Source organism: Hakea prostrata, chromosome 6 (assembly GCF_041222555.1).
Source record: "Hakea prostrata isolate BN-2017 chromosome 6, UWA_Hpros_2, whole genome shotgun sequence".
Lineage (NCBI taxonomy): Eukaryota > Viridiplantae > Streptophyta > Magnoliopsida > Proteales > Proteaceae > Hakea > Hakea prostrata.
Window position 1 is genome coordinate 13,792,176 of NC_142605.1, and position 20,504 is coordinate 13,812,679.

At 38.8% G+C, this 20,504-nt stretch overlaps 2 non-coding genes across 2 annotated transcripts; both read left to right on the forward strand.

The window, feature by feature from the left end:
* The first annotated feature begins 8,307 nt into the window (after positions 1-8,307).
* LOC149012291 (signal recognition particle RNA) lies at positions 8,308-8,609 on the forward strand. The gene has a single exon (XR_016174252.1).
* A 5,129-nt stretch (positions 8,610-13,738) lies between these two features.
* Positions 13,739-14,041, forward strand: LOC149012292 (signal recognition particle RNA). The gene has a single exon (XR_016174264.1).
* Positions 14,042-20,504: the final 6,463 nt, after the last annotated feature.

Below are 20,504 nucleotides of genomic sequence, written 5' to 3' on the forward strand. Positions count from 1 at the left end.
AAGCAAATGTAGTTGCGGATGCTCTTAGTAGGAAAAGCCAAAGGAAGGATTTAGACTTGAATGCTTTGAGTCGGCCTTTGTTGTCATGGATGGAAAGATTCGGTTTGGAAGTGGTTCCTAAGGGTTTGGATTTTGTTCTTTATGCCATGACTGCAAGATCCACCCTTAGAGACAAAATTGTTGCTTTGCAAAGTTCTAATCAAGAGTTGAAAGAGAAGATTGAGAAGATTGCCTTGAATTCAGAAATGGACCCTGCTTTTAGTACATCTATGGATGGTACCTTATCGTTTAGAGGTAGACTCTATGTGCCTGCTATTGATGAAATCAAGAAGGAAATATTGAAAGAAGCACACCAGTCCATCTTTATAGTACACCCTGGAAGTACCAAGATGTACAAGGACTTAAGGGAACATTTTTGGTGAATGGTTTGAAAGCTGACGTTGAAGATTTCGTTGCCAAGTGTGAGACTTGTCAACGTGTGAAAGCCGTTCGCCAACCTCCGTCTGGATTACTTCAGCCCCTTCCTATTCCTAGTTGGAAGTGGGAAGATATCTCATTGGATTTCATGACTAGCTTGCCCCGAACAAGTAAAGGAAATGACACTGTGTGGGTGATTGTTGATAGGTTGACCAAATCAGCCCATTTTATTCCTATGAAGATCACTTACACTTTGGATAAGCTAGCTAGGCTTTATGTAGACAATGTAGTTCGTCTACACTGAGTGTCTGTGAGTATTGTTTCTGACCGCGATCCTAGGTTCACCTCAAGGTTTTGGAATGGTTTGCAGAAAGCCTTGGGAACCCAATTGAATCTGAGTACAGCTCATCATCCACAGTCTGATGGACAATCTGAGTGGACAATTCATATATTGGAAGAAATGCTTAGATCTTGTGTGGTAGATATGGGTGGAAATTGGGATGAACACTTAGCTTTAGTTGAGTTTGACTATAACAACAGTTATCAAGCAACAATAGGCATGTCTCCATTTAAAGCTTTGTATGGTAACACTTGTTGGACGCCTTTGTATTGGACTGAGACATGTGAAAGAAAAGTCTTGGGTCCAAAGATGATTGAAGCTACAAGTGATATGGTTGACATGATTAGAGAAAGGATCAAGTCTGCCCAGTCTAGACAGAAATCTTATGCTGACAAGAAAAGAACCGACTTAGAATTTCCAATTGGAGAGAAAGTTTTCCTCAAAATGTCACCTATGAAAGGGGTGACGAGATTCAATGTGAAAGGGAAGCTTTGCCCTCGCTTCATTGGACCTTTTGAGATTTTGGAAAAGGTTGGACCTGTAGCATACCGCTTGGCCTTGCCCCCATCTCTTGCTAGAGTTCACAATGTGTTTCGTGTTTCAATGCTTCGAAAGTACATAGAGAACCCGGAACACATACTATAGCAAGCACCCGAAGGACTTAGTGTCGATCTTTCTTACGATGAAAGACCAGCCGAGATCCAAGACAGAAAGGACAAGCAGTTAGGGAATCGACCATTCCTTTGGTGAAGATTCGATGGAAGAACCACACACCAGAAGAAGCTTCTTGGGAGAAGGAAGAAGACATGAAGGATAATTTTCCTCATCTTTTTGGAAGCACAGGTACGCTTTCAATTTCGAGGATGAAATTTTTTTTAAGGGGGGGAGAATGTAAAATCAAGCCCTATCCTAACCCTGACTCTAACCCGGATCCACTGTTGTTTTTTAGTCTGAAGACCCAAATCGGTGGTAGAAGAGACTTATGGACCCTTGAGTGCATTGTCGGTGTTTAGTGGAAGTCTGCACATCGGAGAAGAATGATTTAGTTGAAGTACCTAATAGACTCCCGTGCACAATCCGAAGGTATTCCCCGAAACTAGACTTCTTGATTGAATTATAGAAGAAAGCCCCATTCAATTGGACCTTGTATAGCCCTCCAAATCCCTGTCCGAAGTTGCTGATCAAAACCTGATTTTTCTATTGAATCACATTTTGGTCGATCCTCTTTGGTCGATGCCATCTTCCAAGGACCATCGACCAAAGTTCCCCAAACATACAAGTTAATGATTCTTAGAAAATTCTCCATTCTATTTATACTAGCCTCGTGTTTTGAGCCCTATTGCAATCATTATCACTCATGAGAACGTGGGGAGAGCTTCCCAAAGCAACTCCTAGGCATTTGTGAAGAAGATCCCACCAAAACTCATTGTTAATCATTGTTCCTTGTCTCCATCTACAACTACAAGGTATGATTCATCAGTTCCACTCTCTATTCTATTCTTTTCTATCCCTCTTTTGCTGTTAAGACCTTGGAGATGGTGCTACAACCTTGCAACCATCACTCCAAGTGTCCATTCTTGCTTAACCTATGATCCTCTCACTTGTCTATTGATGCTATGCTCCTATTTCAAGCCTTGCATATACATTCTTTGATTTTCTCCTTAACTTCATGCCTTCTTGTACAAAACTGAGGTATATAGTGTGCTATGTACATGTTTATCACTAGCATATGATCCTAATTAAATTCCTATAAGTTTCCTTAGCTAATGCATGCCCTTTCAATGTCAATGCAATCAATTTCAACTCATGCTATGATGCTTGCCTCTTGAACTTAATAGCTCAATTTGGCGCATTCTATTTAGACCATTAGGTTATGTTAATTCCTTGATTTGTAGTGTCCTCTTACTGTTCTTAAGCATCCCTCCAAGTTCCGGATCTATCCGAACCCCGGAAGACCAATTTCGGACCAAAATCCCCAAAACCCACTATTCTGTCCCGAAGACATTTTGGTCGATGCCATCGACCAAGGACCATCGACCAAACTTGTTGCTGACAGCAACCTCATCCAGTTTTGACCCGTTCGACATCCGATCTTCTTGATTTCTTCTCTAACCTTTTATTTATGTTTGTTTAGGGTCTTAACACTACTTTTGGATCATTCCTTGGTAATTCTTGATTCATCATCAACTCAACCTAAGGTAAGGATGGTTATTTCCATAAACACTTAGGCCATGAACTTATGTTTGGTGCTTGTACTTAATGAACATAGTCTTTTAATTGCTTTTGATTATTACAGGACTCCTATACTTGTTTTAGAACAGTAGTATTGTGATTTCTTATACTCTTGTTAGAATGGTTTATTATTCTTGTATTTATATTCATGATGGATCAATTCAATATTATGATTTAACTTGTATCATGATGATGTATCAATTGTATGAGATATGATGGACTTGGGTATGCGATTGCCTAGGTATAACTTGGGATTGGGGAGTGTCCTATTGACGCTTCTGTCCTTGGGCATCGAAGGGAATAGTATGGGATGTTCTCTGAAGGTGCCTATCGACACTTTCCTGGGTTATTGGATGACATACATAGGATTGTCTACTGGTGTGGCTAGGATTGTCCTTGTCGTGTCAAACCTGAATCAGAAGGGCATTGAGACCAAACGACCCGTGGTAGTGTATGGTTGGATGGGCGATCAAGACCGGTAACCAACCCGGGAGAGGACATGAACCATGCTACGGATACTCGAAAGGGGCCATTTATTGGTAGGGTTGTAAATAGCTAGACTTGGGCTCACAGGCGCTCAAGACCGGTAACCAACCTGTGAGAGGACGTGAGAGCTTCCCGTTTACTATTTGTGGATGACCAATAGGGTTGATGAGTCTGTAATCCGGGATTACGCTGATTATAGTGTGAAGGATATCGTAAAGGACCGCCTGGGGCGAGGAATGGACGTATCTGGATCTGAGTTGATATGACTAAGTAGATGACTTGCATTGGGCTAGGCTTTACCGCGACATGTGCCAATACTTATACCAAATGGTGATGTGAGAGAGCGGTGACCGAATCCCCTACCATGGTTTGAGAGGACTTCACCCAATTACCACGGTTGTCCCAAGATACGGAATTGGTTGAGGGAGAGTGACTGACGACCCAAAGAAGTATGGTGCTATGGCTTAAAGCATGTCTACCATAGAGACTAGCATTCCTAGAGTTAGAATCATATTTGCATCATATGTCTCATATCACATTGCATTATGTTATGATCTGTATTTGTATGATTTTAAATTATGGAATAACTGCATTGTTGAGCTCTTTTGAATTCATTCCTTTTGTGCAAATGTTGTTAGATTTTTCAGCAGGTATTGAAGACTCTGATGGCACACTCTACGAGACGGACTTTGATTCCTCATACTACCCTCCGGGTGGTAGCTACGGTGAAGATCAAAGTTATGGGGCCAAAGAGAATTATTCTATGTTCCAGGGTTAGCCCCACTATTGTGAGGGAGCGACCGTGATGGGCTTTCTTTGTCCACACCTATGAAGAGACAATCATTAGAATAGAAGAAACCCTTGTCTAGTGCCCCATTTCCCTGGATTATTGTTGAACACTTTGGATATGTAATTAACATTCTTGGAGTTACTCTTTAACACATGGATTGTAACTTAACTTGGTTTTACTATCTTTCCGCTGCTTTGAGGGAGTGACTTTTACTCATTCTCATGATTACACTTATACACTTGGTATTTTATATTTATGTACTTTGATTAGTTGATCTTATCTTATTCTTGATATCTATTATTTGTTGCTTTTACCTTGATTATTATTGTTCATGATTGTATTATCGTATATGTGGGAGGCATGGTCGCTCAATTCTTGATCCTTAGACTATGTATCACATTCCCGGGTATGCCAGATAGGGTACCAGCTGGGTGGATGTGACAGGGCGTGTATGAGGAATTTGGACATGTGGCACGGATCCAAACCATTCATTGGATGTTGGCTCCATGTACCAGTTTTTAGTGCCACAACCTTCTATTTTTAATTCAGAGTTGAAGTGTTTTTGACTTGGCAGAGTCATAAGAAAAAGAAGGATTTTATTCGAAGGTTTGCTAGGTTGATAATGATCGGCACCTCTTAATGAAGAGGTTGAAGTCACAAGTTTGATGCTCCTAGTAGTATATGTAATAGTCTGCACCCCTTAATATAGAACTAACAATTTCCAAAAAGGGAGAAGAAGGATTTTAAAATTTAGAGCAAAGTTATGCCATTCCTCTCTACTTCAACTCTATTGACAAAAATTCCCTTACTCAAACTTTCACATCTGGTTCCCCCAATAAACTAAACTCTCACCTCTCCTCCTTTGATATGTTTAACTATCCAAGTTAACCCTATATTTTCCTAATCCAACTTTTTTTTTTTTACTTTCAACTTCAATCGGTTCATATTATCTAGTTCAAATTTACTACTTGTGCCGCCAAACTATCATCATCTTCTTAATACTAAAATCAACTTCTTAAAAAGAGGAACAGGAAAAAGGAAGAAAAAAAAGAGAGGCTGAAATCAATTTATACTTACGACTCTCAAGATATTGATAATGGGGAACTTCAAGAATTAAACATTAGAAGCAGCATATATTGAGATAATTTTTCGTATGAAATTTCTAATTAATCTCATGTTGTTATTGAACTTGTTCAAGCAAGCTGGACTATTTATATAAATCAAAAAACTATATCTTGCTTGTAATGTTCTTTCCTTAAGTAGCCCATTATCAATGTCTTAAAAGTTGTAGGCTCAGTGTTTTATTTCAGTTTTTTTTTTTTTTTAAGAAAATTTTATTTTATTTTACTTTGATGGAAGTTGATTTCAGCATTTTAGAAGGCTGTAGGATACTTGGCCGCCTCTCTGTTTGCCTTCTCCATCTCCAGCCCCACCCCTGTTTTGCTGCCTCACCTCCCTCTCTCCCTCTCTCCTGTGACCGGTTTAGAGAGGAAGAAAAAAACAAATTAAAAAAAAAAAAAAAAAAACTCACAGTTTCCCATTCTATTCGGCTCTCTCTCTCTCTCTCTCTCTCTCAATTTCTATTTTTCTCCAATTGGTGGGACACCCTTGTTTGCTCTTTCCGCCTCTCTGTTTGCCTTGTCCATCTCCACCCCCACCCCTGTTCTACTCCCTCACCTCCTTCTCTCCCGTGAACGGTTTAGAGAAGGACAAAAAAAAAAGAGGTCCAGGTAGATGCGAAATTCGGTAGTGCATTCTGCATCTCTGAAGGTTTTATGCCAGAGCTGGAAGTATCTCCCGTGGATCTGGAAGCTTTGCTACTGCGAGAGTTTCGTGTTGCTGGTCGCCGCCAGTGTGTCTTGGCCGTGGCTGTTGTTTCCGCCCTTGAGGCGTGTTATCTCTCCGCCTTTGTGGCATGTCTATGCCACAAAAGTGTCGCCTCTTTGAGCGTTTGTGATGGAGGATATGTATGTCGTGTTCCTTGTGCTTAATTGTTGTTGTGGTTGTTACAACCACTTTTCTAAGGGATTGGGCTCAACCCATTCCTTAGCCTGGATGACCTTGTCTATTGCATGTATGACATTTGGTCACTTTCCATTCCCTGTTTCGGATCGAACCTTGTGTTTTCATGCATTTATCTTTTGTATTTCTTTCTTTTATTTATTGTGTCTGTATTTTCTTTCCAGTTCATGAATGAAGCTTTTCAGTTTCATACAAAAAAAAAAAAAAAGGGAAAATCACTTACCTCCCCTCTTACCTGGCAGATATATCAAACACCTCCCATTTGTTAACTTTCTCGGTTAAGTTTAACTTTTACCGTTAAATATTTTTCTAAAACTCCAAACTACCCTTAGCTAAAAATATTTTTTATTTTAAACCATAAATTACCGTAATCACCCAAATAGTTAAAATACTAAATTACCCTCAATTAAAATAATTATTAAAAACCAAAACACTATAGTTAAAATCTAAATTATATTTAATTATTAAAAGCCCAACATACCATTTTTCTTTTTTTAATTTTATCAAACAATTAAAAAAACGTACTACTATCAACTAAATAAAAAATGCAATTAAAACTAAAAAAAGGGTATGTTGATAAAATTAAAACATACTACTATTTTGGGTTTTTTTTAATTGTTTGATAAATTTTTGTATGTTGGGCTTTTAATAATTAAAGATAATCTGGGTTTTAACTATAGCGTTTTGGTTCTTAACAATGATTTTAATTGAGGGTAATTTAGTATTTTAACTGCAAGGGTGATTACGGTAATTTAGGTTTAAAATAAAAAATATTTTTAGCCAACAGCAGTGTGGAGTTTTAGATAAATATTTAACGATAAAAGTTAAATTTAACCGAGAAAGTTAACAGAGGAGAGGTGTTTGATATATTTGCCGTAAGAGGGGGGAGGTAAGTGATATTATCCAACTAAGAGGGGGTGTAAGTGCTATTTGTCCAGCTAAGAGGGAAGGTAAATGATATTTACCCAAAAAAGAAAAGGATACTTCAGTGGTTCAAGTAATAAATTTAAGTTGAAAGAGAAAAATTGACTAGGTTAAAAAAATATAGGGAAAGTTGGGAATTTAAAAATAGCAAGGGAGAAGTAGAGGTGCAAGTTTGGTTTTCTAGGGAAATCAGATGTGAAAGTTAGAGTAGGGAAATTTTAGTAAATAGACTAAGTATAAGGGAGAAATAAAAACTTGCTGTAAAATTTATCTTCATTTCACATTTTTTCCTAATCTAATATTAATAACTTAATCAAAATGTAATTACTTCCAAGAACAAAATATTGGTATTTCACATATAGTAAGGGGAACAAAAGGGTCTATCTATTGGCAAATTTCAAAAATTAGGGGAGAGGTGGGCCATGGCCACCTTGGCCTAGGATAGCTCCCCTCCGGTCTGAGCATTGATAAAGTGAACTAAAAAACTCATAGGTGAATTCCTCTTAAATGTGAGGTGAAGAGGTATGGGAGAAAAAAATTATAAGCCATATTACATCTAAAACACAAAGAAGATTTTTATTAAAAAAAAAAAAAAAAAAACCTTCCCCAGCGTTCATGGCAAAGTCAAAAAGGAAAAAAGAATTTTAACAATCATGAATTGGAAAAATAGTAACGACTAAATCCAATTGAGAATCTACCAAAAAAAAAATCCAATTGAGAAAAGAATAAAATACTCAAAAGACAGGGAAGAAAATAAAACTAGATAAGAAAAAAAAAATCAGAAACCTTTTTGATAAGTTCATGGTGAAGTCTAAAGTAAAAGCATAAAAAAAAATCTAGAGAATCGTGAACAGAAAAAATGGCTATTGTTTAGAAATAACTTTCAAGTCCAATCGAGTAAACGATAAAATATTCTTGTCCCGAGTGAGTCATAAAAAAAAAAGTAAAATATTCATGTAAAATATTCTTGTTCAAATTTCCAAATTCATCATTTACAAGGTAATTTCTAATTCACATGCTTTGCTTTTTAGTCCCACATCGAAAAACTCACAAAATGTTTGCCTCTTTACAAATCTAAGCTCTACAATCATCAATAGCCGAGCTCAGTAGCGTGAGCTTGTAACCAAGTGGGGCATTAAGGTGATTGAATGTTGGTTCAACTCTTGTTGGGTTGGGTTGGTAGGTGCAACAACCGGTTTGCCCGCTCCAAGTTAGGAGTTGAACTTTGTAGCTTGGGCGAAGGCCTAGGCTTCATGGTTCCTAAAGTGGAGGGTAATGCGCCAGGCTGGCTTCACAGAGCAGCGAGAACCTCCCGCTCTTGATGGTGGAAGGATAACAAATCGACGTACCATCAGCCCAGGTGCCCCAAGAGATGGTCCCAATCAAACAATCACCTTTTTTGCATCTCTTCTTAATTCATGACATGTAGAAAAAGGCCGCCCCTCCATTTGACCTGATACCTGCTTTTTAGCTACAAATGTTGCAATGATTAATTCCACACCCTTACTAGTCCTATAACCATGGTTAATTCCATACATCTTCGAAAAGCTTCAAATCGACGCTTGCACCATGAAACATCACAATTGTCATTGGTAAGATACCAAACCCCTTTTTGGCAACTGTTATTCCCAATATTAGGCTTGAAGGCTCTTTGTTGTCATGTTTTTCTTCGATAATGTTGTTGCCACTGTATCAACGCCAATCATTGTCTCGATGCCTCCCTGGAATTTCCAACCCCTCCTGCTGAATCAATAGTGTTGTCGTCGCCAATGCTATTGTTGTGCTCTAGCCTTACTAAGTGGAGAAAACCCCTCTTTCATTAAAGCTATCCCTTGTTCCTCCTTCATGCCTAATATGGAAACCCTCTTGCCTAAGTTAACACATACGACTAGCTCTTGTAATCCTTCCCTGCCTTCCGTCCTAGGTCCCAGTCCTATATGCTCAACCCTCCCTAGCTTGCGTACCTCTTTTGCGATAAACAATTCACTAACTTCCTCTACCCCCTACCTCCTTGCTTCATCCAGATCGTATCTCTATCCCTCCAAACCACTTACTTCAGCACTCAATCTTCTCAATTGGTCCCTGCCACCAACACCCCCCCCCCTTTAACTCAAGAATCATCCAACCTTCTCACCCTAATGGGGCCCCCACCTTCACCCCGTTTGAGCCCATCCCTTAAACCTCACAACCACTTTCTTAGGCCTTATCACAAACTACCCACCCTCTCTTAATCCCCCTCATTCCCTATCACCTTAGCCCACTCCCAGCCTCTAACCCAATGCCAAACTTTGTCTCAACCTAAACCAAACCCCGACTATCATAGGTATGATTCCCTCTTAAGTGGGCCTAAATCCTCACTCCCTTTTCCCACCTCACCTAAGCCCTTTCTAATCCCTCCAACCCAAGCCCATATTTCTCCACAAACATCTAGCCCACCCTACTCGTTCCTACCTTCCCCCTCCCTCAGTCATTCTCTTCTTCCCATTCATCTATTGTTTTTGACCCTTCAAACTAGGGATCACCAATTTTTCTTAAGAGCCTAGATAACCCCATCATGTCTCATCCACCTGTCTCCTCTGATTGTGGGAAACCTATCTTTAAGTAATATGGACCTCTCGCCATTGTGCAAAAGGACATCCTTGGAGGCTTTTGTTGTCACACCCCACCTACTGGTATCGGTTCCACCCGACAACCCGTGGGTGCGATCCGTCACAGGATCCACGGTTTTATCATCAATAATAAATGCAAGTGATAATAATCATAAGCAAGAACAAGTTCGAATAATTAATTAAAAAGGATTATAGGAGTCCAAATACTCCAAAGGAATGAATCAAAAAGAAGAATGAAAGAAATTAAGTTCCAAAATTTATCGAGTTCAGCAGAAGCAATAAATAAACTAAAGTAGTTTTATTCCAGTAACTCGCTCATGGGCTATATCCTTTGCTTCAGTTTTAACAATATAGGGAGTTCTCTAGCTTCGCTCCAAAGACTTCTCAAAATGCTGAGCAATCTGTCTCCTTCTGTCATCAATGGGTACTATAAGCGCACTCCATCCATCCGTAGGAAGTTTCATGACATACATCTCCGTCTCCCACTGACGGTACCACATTCTCTTCACAGGAGTTGCTCTAGTCATAAGAAACCTCTCTTGATTCGGTAAACCCAATTGTATAATATAATATAATGTAACATACAAAAAAAAGGAATGAGTTCTGATGAACTCGATAAGGAAAACACTTCTCACATACATATCGACAACGAGATCAAAGTAAGCATATATGTAATGAATGTTATGCAAATATATGAATGCATTTAGAATCTAACTATGTAAGTCTCTACATGATTGATATGCTTTAAGATATAACACTAGCCCTCCTCTGGGTAGGTTTAGTCATTATAATCCTTTACAGACTGGTTACCTCTTTTAGGATCCTGAGAAAAAGGGTTCAGTCCTCAACAATCAACCATGGCTGGGGTTTAGGTCAACACTCTCTTTCCATGACCATTGGCATAAGTACTAGTGCATGTCGGGGTTTCTAATCCAATGCAAAGTCATACGGTAACATACTACATGTAGTCCAGATACTTCCCCTATGGCACCAACCAACTCTGTTTAGTTTTTTTCCCTACTTAGGAATGAGAACCCTCACAGACTGGCTACTATTGTTGGACTCCATTCCCTAACCCTATGGTCATCCACATATTGTTGGGGCGGATGCTCTCAGCACCCCTCACGACTCCCGGCCACTCCTTGGATATCCATAAGCCCAAACCCTAACATATGCAACCCTACCAATGCATGATCAACAATGGACTACTGAATCTCCGCATCGACTGGTTACCATTGTAGGATGAAACAGAGTCACGTTATTATTATCACAGGTCATTCGGCTTCAATTCCCCTACCGAAATAGTAGTAGCATGTATGGGTACCTAGCCATGCAATCTAGACTCCCTAGATATATCAACCAACAATCATAGTAGTGCTGGGCATCAGTTAGCATGTGTCCCATCAGTGGCGGAGCCACGTTGGGACAGGAGGGGGCCATGCCCCCCCCCCCCAGGATTTTTGGAAATTGTAAATATCCTTGTTTTTTTCTTTATTTCTCTATCTTTAAATGTGAAATACCATTATTTGGCCCCCCCTCCAAAAATTAAAAATAAAAATTTAAGTTAAAGATGATGGGTATAAATGTCATTCATAATCTTTATCTAATGGTTATCATTAAATCCCTAGTTTTAAGGAATAAAATGTTAAATTCTAATAAAAAACTAACTCACGATCCATAAATTTCTCTTTATATATTCTCTACTATTTTCATTTCAATTTATTCTCTCATGAATCTCCTCTTTTATTCCTATTTTTCTCTTTTTTTTCTCTCACACGTCTCACAAAATATTGAAGTAGTTAGCAAACTTTGGAATTTTCCTAAATCTTCTCCACATCAGATATTCACTCTCTTTCTCAAATTATTCCTTTCTCTCTCTCTCACACTCACGAATTTTTTATTAATTTACCTAATTTTTAATGTACACTTCACATTAAAATATAATAATATATTCTGAGATGGGACCTACAGTGGGTCCCACATTGGCCCACATACATTCGCCCCCCCCCCAATGTTCAATCCTGGCTCCGCCCCTGTGTCCCATACCACAACCCTTTGATATCCCAAGCAATGGATACCCTTCCATCATAATTACATCATTTCATCAACCAGTATAGCATAACCATTCATTCTATATCACAAAGTAATAAACTACACATAAACATCATCTGTAGCATACATTCAACTACTAAGTAATGAAATATACAACTACAACAAGTTATAAGAGCAATGATGCATGTAAGAATTATACAGTTCATCATAAAACATATCGTCGTATATATAAGAATGTGTCCTTACTTCTGAATATGTAAAAGCTTACTAAAATGCAAGTAGACCTCACCCAGAACAATTCCAGAGAACCTCGAGATCACCTAATTATAGAGTTGCAAAAATATATAGAAGACATGAGTCAAATCGGAGCAATGACAAACTTCTAGAGCTATTGTGAGTCCGTGACCCAACAGTGTCGCTTGGGCGGTTGGTTGGGTCAAGCGACCGCCCCTGTTCTAGACTACTTCTAAGTCCGAAATTTCGACTTTTGATATCCTAATTTTAATCCGATTTCGAGAAGATTTAAATCTTAATTTCGTCCTTAAGGAGCCTACAACACAAGCACGAAAAAAGACCCTAAAATTCTAATGATTCAATATTCAAATCATCTCCTTCAATTAAATCTATCTTTAATTCGAATGCAAGGATCCATTTTCGAATAGGATCTAATCAAAATCACTGATGGGGAATAGAATCAACACAATTAAATAACCACCAAGCCAAGGGGAAGTAGATCCACACCATTCAAAGGGATGAGGAAAGAAAACAGAGAGTGTGGGATCACTTACCTTCACTTGACTTGCAAATCTCACAAAGGATTGGATCTTCTTCACAAACTACGCTTCTCTCACCTTCCAACACGTGTTCTCTGCCTCCTAACTGTCCGCAGCAGAAATCCTGAATAGAATAATGCGTAAAAATGTCGGGGTTACCTATATATATGGGACTGGGGGCAAATTAGGGTAAAAATCCCGCAAGTAGACATGGCGGTTGCTTGGTCAATCAACCGCCTTAAGCAACCACCCCCTAGTACTTTCAGGACTTGGGTGCTTTGCTCAAGGGGTTGATCCCCAACTCAAACCTAACCCTATACAACATGTGGGGAGTTTTTACTTTGGTTCCGGACATCTTCAAACACACCCTAAATCTGACTGGTAATCCACTTTCTCAGTAAGGCAAGTTCTTCATCAGCAGAATCCATATCCATGGACTCAGGGTATGGATAATGGACTTCAATCTGGATACTCCACAAGTTATTCTGGCTGGACTTTCGGGTTATCGAACCTGCAATACGGATCCCGGGTTAGAATTAAGGGGATTGTTACATCTGTGATTGAAACCCCTACCTTTTGTATGTCTTGGACCACGATGGTTACAGGAGAATGAATTGTATTACCAAGTGGCATTTTTAAGCTATGGAGATTTTCTTGATGATTTCAAATCTCTAACAAAGAAGAGAAAAAGAAGGGAGAGGAAAACTAAGATTATTTTACCCAGTTTTACAATTTTCCTTTAGTTCAAAGTATACACTCTCTATGATGGTTGCAAGAGAAACTTATTGCCTATAGTTGAGCATGTATTTTCTTTGTTTTAGTGGGCTTCCCTTCTCTCCCCCCCCCCCCCCCCTCTTTTTCCCCTTTTTGGTCAATGAATTCATTTATTCATCAAGAGAGAATAAAATATTTATGTCTGAGAGTCATGATTTAGAAGGTAATTTTAAAGATAAAATAGTCATCTTCCATGCTTACTCTTCAATCAACGTTTAAAAAGTAATTTCTAATTCCTATGCCTTTATCTTTAGTCCTACATCGAAAAACTTTCAAAATGTTTGCCTCTTCATAGATCTAAGCTTTACAACCATCAATTGCGGAGCTTTGTAACATGAGCTTGTAACCAAGCGGGGCTTCAAAGTGATTGAACGTTGGCTCAACCCTTGTTAAGTCGAGTTTGAAGGTGCTAAAATTGGTTTGTTTGGTCCAAATCAGGAGTTGACTTATGTGGGTTGAGCGAAAGCATAAATTTCGTGGTTCCTAAAGTGGAGGGTAAGGCGTTAGGTTGGTTTCATAAAGCAGCGAGAACCTCCCGCTCTTGACGGTGAAAGGCTAACAAGATAATGTACCTTCAACTCGCAGTACCCCAAGAGATGATCCCAACTAAATGATCACCTTTTTATACTCATCAATGAACCCATGTTATAGAAGAGGATGAATCATGTGAAATCCAAGGAAGGTTTTGCCAGATACGTGTATTAGGAGTTTGGACATGTGGGATGGAGGGCAATGCATCAGGCTGGTGTCACAGAGCAGCGAGAACCTCCCACTCTTGATGGAGGAAGGATAACAAGCCAATGCACCTTCAATCCGTAGTACCCCAAGAGATGATCTCAATTGAACGATCACCTTTTTAAACTCATCAATGGGCCCATGTTATAGAAGAGGATGAATCATGTGAAATTCCAAAAGGGTTTCCCTAGATACGTGTATGAGGAGTTTGGACATGTAGGATGGAGGGTAATGGGTCAGGCTGGTTTCACAGAGTAGTGAGAACCTCCTGCTCTTGACGAGGTGGGAACGATAACAAGCTAATGCACCTTCAATCTGTAGTACCCCAAAAGATGATCCCAATTGAACGATCACCTTTTTAAACTCATCAATGGGCCCATGTTATAGAAGAGGATGAATCATGTGAAATTCCAGAAAGGTTTCCCTAGATACTTGTATGAGGAGTTTGGACATGTGGGATGGAGGGTAATGCTTTAGGCTGGTTTCATAGAGCAGTGAGAACCTCCCGCTCTTGACGGTGGAAGGATAACAAACCACTGTATCTTCAACCCATAGTACCCAAGAGATGATCCCAAATAAACGATCACCTTTTTATACTCATCATTGGGCCCATGTTAGAGAGGAGAATGAATCATGTGAAATTCTAGGAGGGCGTGTATGAGGAATTTGGACATGTGGCACGGATCCTAACCATCCATTGGATGTTGGCTCCATGTACCAATTTTTAATGCCACAACCATCTATTTTTAATTGAGAGTTGATGTGTTTTTGACTTGGCATAGTCATAAGAAAAAGAAGGATTTTATTCAAAGGATTGCTAGGTCGATAATGACCAGCACCTCTTAATGAAGGGGTTGAAGTCACAGGTTTGATGCTCCTAGTAGTATATGTAACAGTCCGCACCCCTTAATATAGAACTAACAATTTCCACAAAAAAAAGAAAAAAAAAAAAAAAAAAAAAAGAAAAGAGAAAAGAAAAGAAAAGAAAGAAGAAGAAGAAGAAGAAGAAGAAGAAGAGAGAAGAAGGATTTTAAAATTTAGAGCAAATTTATGCCATTCCTCTCTACTTCAACTCTATTGACTAAGGGCGTGTTTGATAACGTTCTTAAAAAAGCTTTCTTGCTTTCTTTTGTTCTTTGGGAACGGAAGAACAGGTTAGTGGCGTTTGATAAAACGGTTCATTCTTCTTTTCTTTAAGAACGGACCAGTCAGAAAAGTGTTCTAAAAAACGCTTTTTGCAGAACATAAAAAAGATGTTTTTACCAAAGAACAGAAACAGAAGTGATAAAATTGGTTCAAATTGAAGCCTTAGAACAAGTTTATCAAACACCAACTTATTTTTCAACCAAAAAAAAAAAAAAATAACATATTCTATTAAGGATGGCCTAATCGCTGATGCCAAGTATCCTCTGAAGCAACACAGAAACGAGAGGAAAAGAAAGCTTGATGTCCTATAACAGCACCATTATTGTCAAAAACATACAACCCATCTCGCTTACTCCCCAATGCCAATATTACTCGACTGTGATGATCCTTAATAAAGAACCCAGAATCAGTAAACTCAATCAAGCACCCAAGATCATTTGTTAACTTTGAAACAAATCAAATTTTTCTTAATATCGCACTACTACATCCATGCAAAGGGATCATCACCGTGGTAAGTACTAAAAGTGCAGACCTCTGTGAGTAATAGGCGACGAGCACCGTTGCAAACCATAAGAAATGAAGAATGAGTAAGAGGAACAATTGAAGAAAGAATACCTGGATCAGAAGTGACATGATCTGTAGCTGCTGAGACTGGAAACCAGCGATTATCTTGAGAATCATTCAATTGAATAGCTGCCAAAGCTTTCAGCCCCGGACCCATCTTGATATGTGTGATCAAAACGATTCCAACATCGAAAAGCATCATGTCCCAACTTCTTGCACACTTGACAACGAATGGTAGAGCGATGAGTAGAGTCTTGATTTTCTTGAACGGAAACATCGGATCGAGTAGAGCCGTGGAGGGAAACCCCTATTTTGAGAAGAGAAGGAACCAGAGAACCGACCTCCACGACCAAATCTACTCCCTCCTCTCGAACCGATTTCCAGCAAGATAGCGACCATCGGGAGTTTTCCTTTCCCCTAACCGAAAAAGCCATATTGGAATTTGGAGAATCCCCAAGAATTCCTCTATTTCGCAAGTCATGGCTTTGAAGCAAAGGAATGACCTCAGCGTATGAAGGAACAGGGGGTTTTAGCATGGTTGTAGCAAAGGAATCATAAGACGATCCCGGATTTGTAAGCAATAGAAACACTTTACCGGTCGACCGAATCAAGAAATCAGCAAGAAGCATGGAATCTTGCTTGCGCAAGAAATGGAGTCGCGAGAGAAGCTCAAATTCGCGTGCTTCGGAGACTTGAGAAAAAGCATCGAAAGAATCTTCCACAGATTGAAAGAAGACGATGAACCAACAGCCAAACCAAGAACACCCTCACTTAGGGTTCCCGTAATCCACGCTTTCACAAGCCGATCAGTTTCCGGGCCAAGCTTTATACGACGGATTGATATAGTCATCACCAACAGCCGGCTCGAGAAGACGATCGAGTGCTGGAATTTCTCCGTCGACGAAACCCCATAGATCTTGGCTTTCAATAAGAGATCGAATCCGAGTATCCCATAAGAGATAATTTTCGAAGTTAATCGCATAGTCACAAAGTTTGTAACATTTAATCCACCGGGATATGGAAATAGAGAATCAAAGGAAGAAGAAGAAGCCATGAGAAAACGCTTCCAGCGAGAAGAAAGAAAGATCTTGAACAGAAAGATCTCGAACGGAAAGATCTTGAAGAGAGAGAAGTCAACACTCAACGGATGATACCATATTAGAAAAGGTAAAACAGAATATTTCAATTCCTTAAGTGAGATTTACATATAGGTATATTTATAGATCACAACCCATATCAAACCTATCATCATAACCGTACACTTGTCTCTATCTCTATATTATCCAACTAAGAGGGGGTGTAAGTGCTATTTGTCCAGCTAAGAGGGGAGGTAAGTGATATTTACCCATATTAATAACTTAATCAAAATACATTACTTCCAAGAACAAAATACTTATTATACTCATAAAAAAGGGGCCAACCCATTGCATACCGATAATTATTGGGCATGGAATAGGTCTACTTCTCTTTGTTCTTACATGTTCCATTATTATCAATGGAATGAAATAAATGCTTACCTATTCTAACAAAAGAAAAAATAGCAATAATAATTAATATTTACTCGTGTTCAAAAATAAGCGTGGTATTTAATTTCCAGAAGGGATCAACTTATGTAAAGTCTATTTTATTTGATAAAGGAGTATTTCTATAGTTTGAATTCCCACCTCACACCACCATATAAATGCAAGAAATGGTATAACCCATATTGTATTTGCATGATCAATATAAGAAATAAACAAACACAAGTCTTAATATAAGAAATAAACAAACACAATTCTTTGTTCATTTGCAAGTACAATTCAAGGTGACACCCTTGTTATTTGTCATGCAATGATGGTGTATGCAAATCGCAATGGTTATAGAGAATTGTGAATCGCGTCAGACAACAAAGAGGTCATTGATACGATGAAGCAGCTCTCTGGACTCCCACCTCCCCCATCCGAGCTTCTATTCATTCTTAGGATATAGAGGAGATGAGTGATAATTTCTTTTTGGTCAAATAATCATTTATATTAAGCTCTCTAATGTAAGATGCCTAAAGGCCGAAAAAGTTGGATCTACAAGGAAAGATGGTGGGAACAACCACCAAACTTAAGAAATTCCAAATATGAGAGGTATAGGTAGAATATGAGTGAAGAGAGTATTCCTGTCACCTACCAAAAAGGTTGGGTATGAGAGGGTTTTAAAATGGTATCCATGTTATTTGACTTTATGAGGGTAATATGGTTATTTTTCTCATGACTTAACGAAATCATAGATGGAATGTTAGGCAACTTATGATTATTAAAACATGCAATCTGTAATTTAAGATACTAAAGTGTGCAATCCAGAATTTAAGTCCCACTAAAACATGCAACCTGTAATTTTTAATAAACATTTATATTAATCTTTCTAAGGTGAGATGGCTAAAAGCTGAAAAAGTTGGATCTACGAGGAAAGGTGGTGGGGACAACCACCAAACTTTAGAAATTTCAAACAGTAGACCTTTTAGCTAAGCAATCTGATGCATGGTTATCGCTCCTATTAATATAACAACAATACAAAGACTGAAAACATGAAGAAAGTTTAAAAACCCCATCAACCAACCCAATGCTTAAGCATTCCAGGTTATTTGGCTTCTATTAAGTGCACACATTGCTTCCTTGCAATCTGCGTGATGATTTTCAAATAATTTAGTTCATGTTTATCTTAAGGCAAGCAAATACTATGAGGAATCTGGCAACAAAGGCCCTACCATTTTGTTTGGCTCTTGAGTCCCACATCGAAAAACTTTCAAAATGGTTGCCTCCTTATAGCATGAGTTTGTAACCAAGCAGGGCATCAAGCTGATTGAATGTTGGTTCAACTCTTGTTGGGTTGGATTAGGAGGTGCCAAATTTGGTTTTTCCTATCCAAGTTGGAAGTTGAGCAATGTGGATTAGGCAAAGGCCTAGGCTTCGTGGTTCCTAAAGTGGAGGTTAATGTGCCAGGCTGATTTCATACATCAATGAAAACCAATTGCGGATTTTGCTTGGGTGTTGCGCATTGCAGCCTATAGTCAAGATCAAAACTCGTTTCGCAGTTAAATTTTACCAAAAAGAAACTCATTTATCCGAAACGAAGTGAAACAAGTGTTCGATATTTTTTCTCGACCACAAATTTTGATCTAAACCATAGTTTGTATGGTGTTGCGGCAGCACTGAAGAATTCTACTTGAATGCACCTAGTTTTTCATCATTGACCACTGCCGAAAAGTAATCTCTCTGTAGTGCACAGCAGTGCGGCAGCAATGAGTGACACGTGGAAAATGCGAAACATGTGGTTGAGATTAAAAACCCCTAAATTATTGGATCTAAACCCATTTTATAAAAATTCAACCGGGACTTTTTACCTAAGAAAGAAACCCGAGTCTTTTCATGAATGTTGGGAAGAACTCTTCGGTAAATTCCCATGGCATGCGATCAAGGATATCTCCGGTGGGGAGGTTTGCTCTCACATTCCCTTGTGGTGTGGGCGATGATGACTCTTTGATTTTGAGGAAGATGAAGCCGAAGCAATGGAAGATGTTGGGGTAATCTGGTAATCTTGTATTATTAGTGATTGAACCGAACCGGTTTTTTTTGGTTCATGTGGTTCAAGTCTTATTATATTAAGGCTGGGGTTTTGGTTCGCACGAGATATGCAACTCATTTTTCTGTTTTTGGTTTGCTCTCTGCTACGGGTTCTTGAAGCTTCTTGAGGGTTTCGTTCATGGCGTTCGTCTTCGATCTTCTGTACCTATGGTTCTAGGTGGTTGTTGATCATGGAAAGATAGGGCTTCTGATCGTATGAGCAAGGCGATCGTTCGATGGTCTTATGAGAACCAGAGACATTGTATTACAGGTTATATGTTCCTTGCTGTTCTTCTTCTTTAGTTTGTAATCACCCAAACCTATAGTGGATTGGATTCACACTCGAGTCCCGGAGACGTAGGCTCAAGAGCCGAACTCCGTCATCAAACATCTGTGTCTTCTTCTTCTTCTTGCTTCCAATTTCTTGTTAAATCACGATCGGTTGGCTTGACTAGGTTAGGGTTTATAGGTTGATTAATTCAGTTGATTCAATAGATAATTGATATGAGGTAATCACCTAATGATAATGTGATTTGAGACCTGGGTACATCAGATTGGCATCAGAGCTGAGGTTACCCCCTGTAGCCCGAGACAACTAGGTGTTTCGGTTCATTTTTTGTGTGATTGATAATTAGATGGATTAGGGCTTTTGTTTAGTTCCTATATCTAATTCGATTCTATGATCTCATATTGCAATAGGTTAAATTATTGAATCATTTTTCCCTGATTATATAATCAGTATATGCTTCTGCTCCTGCTGATTATAATTCGGATGATTCTACTGCTGGTTATATAATCTGGTTTTTATATAATTTCAGCAAGTGATAACTTGTTAGATTGATAACCTAATTTTAAAAAAATATAGATTGATTTATTGCTTCTGCTGCTTACCATTCTGGTCTGCTGATAATTTTTTGGTTCATTTCCAATGTTAATCTATATGAGGATTGGTGATTCTGATTAGATTAATTTGCTGAATTAATCTCATATGAATATAGGTTGATTACTGTCATATGTTGGTCATATATACTACTGCTGCTCCTGTATGTT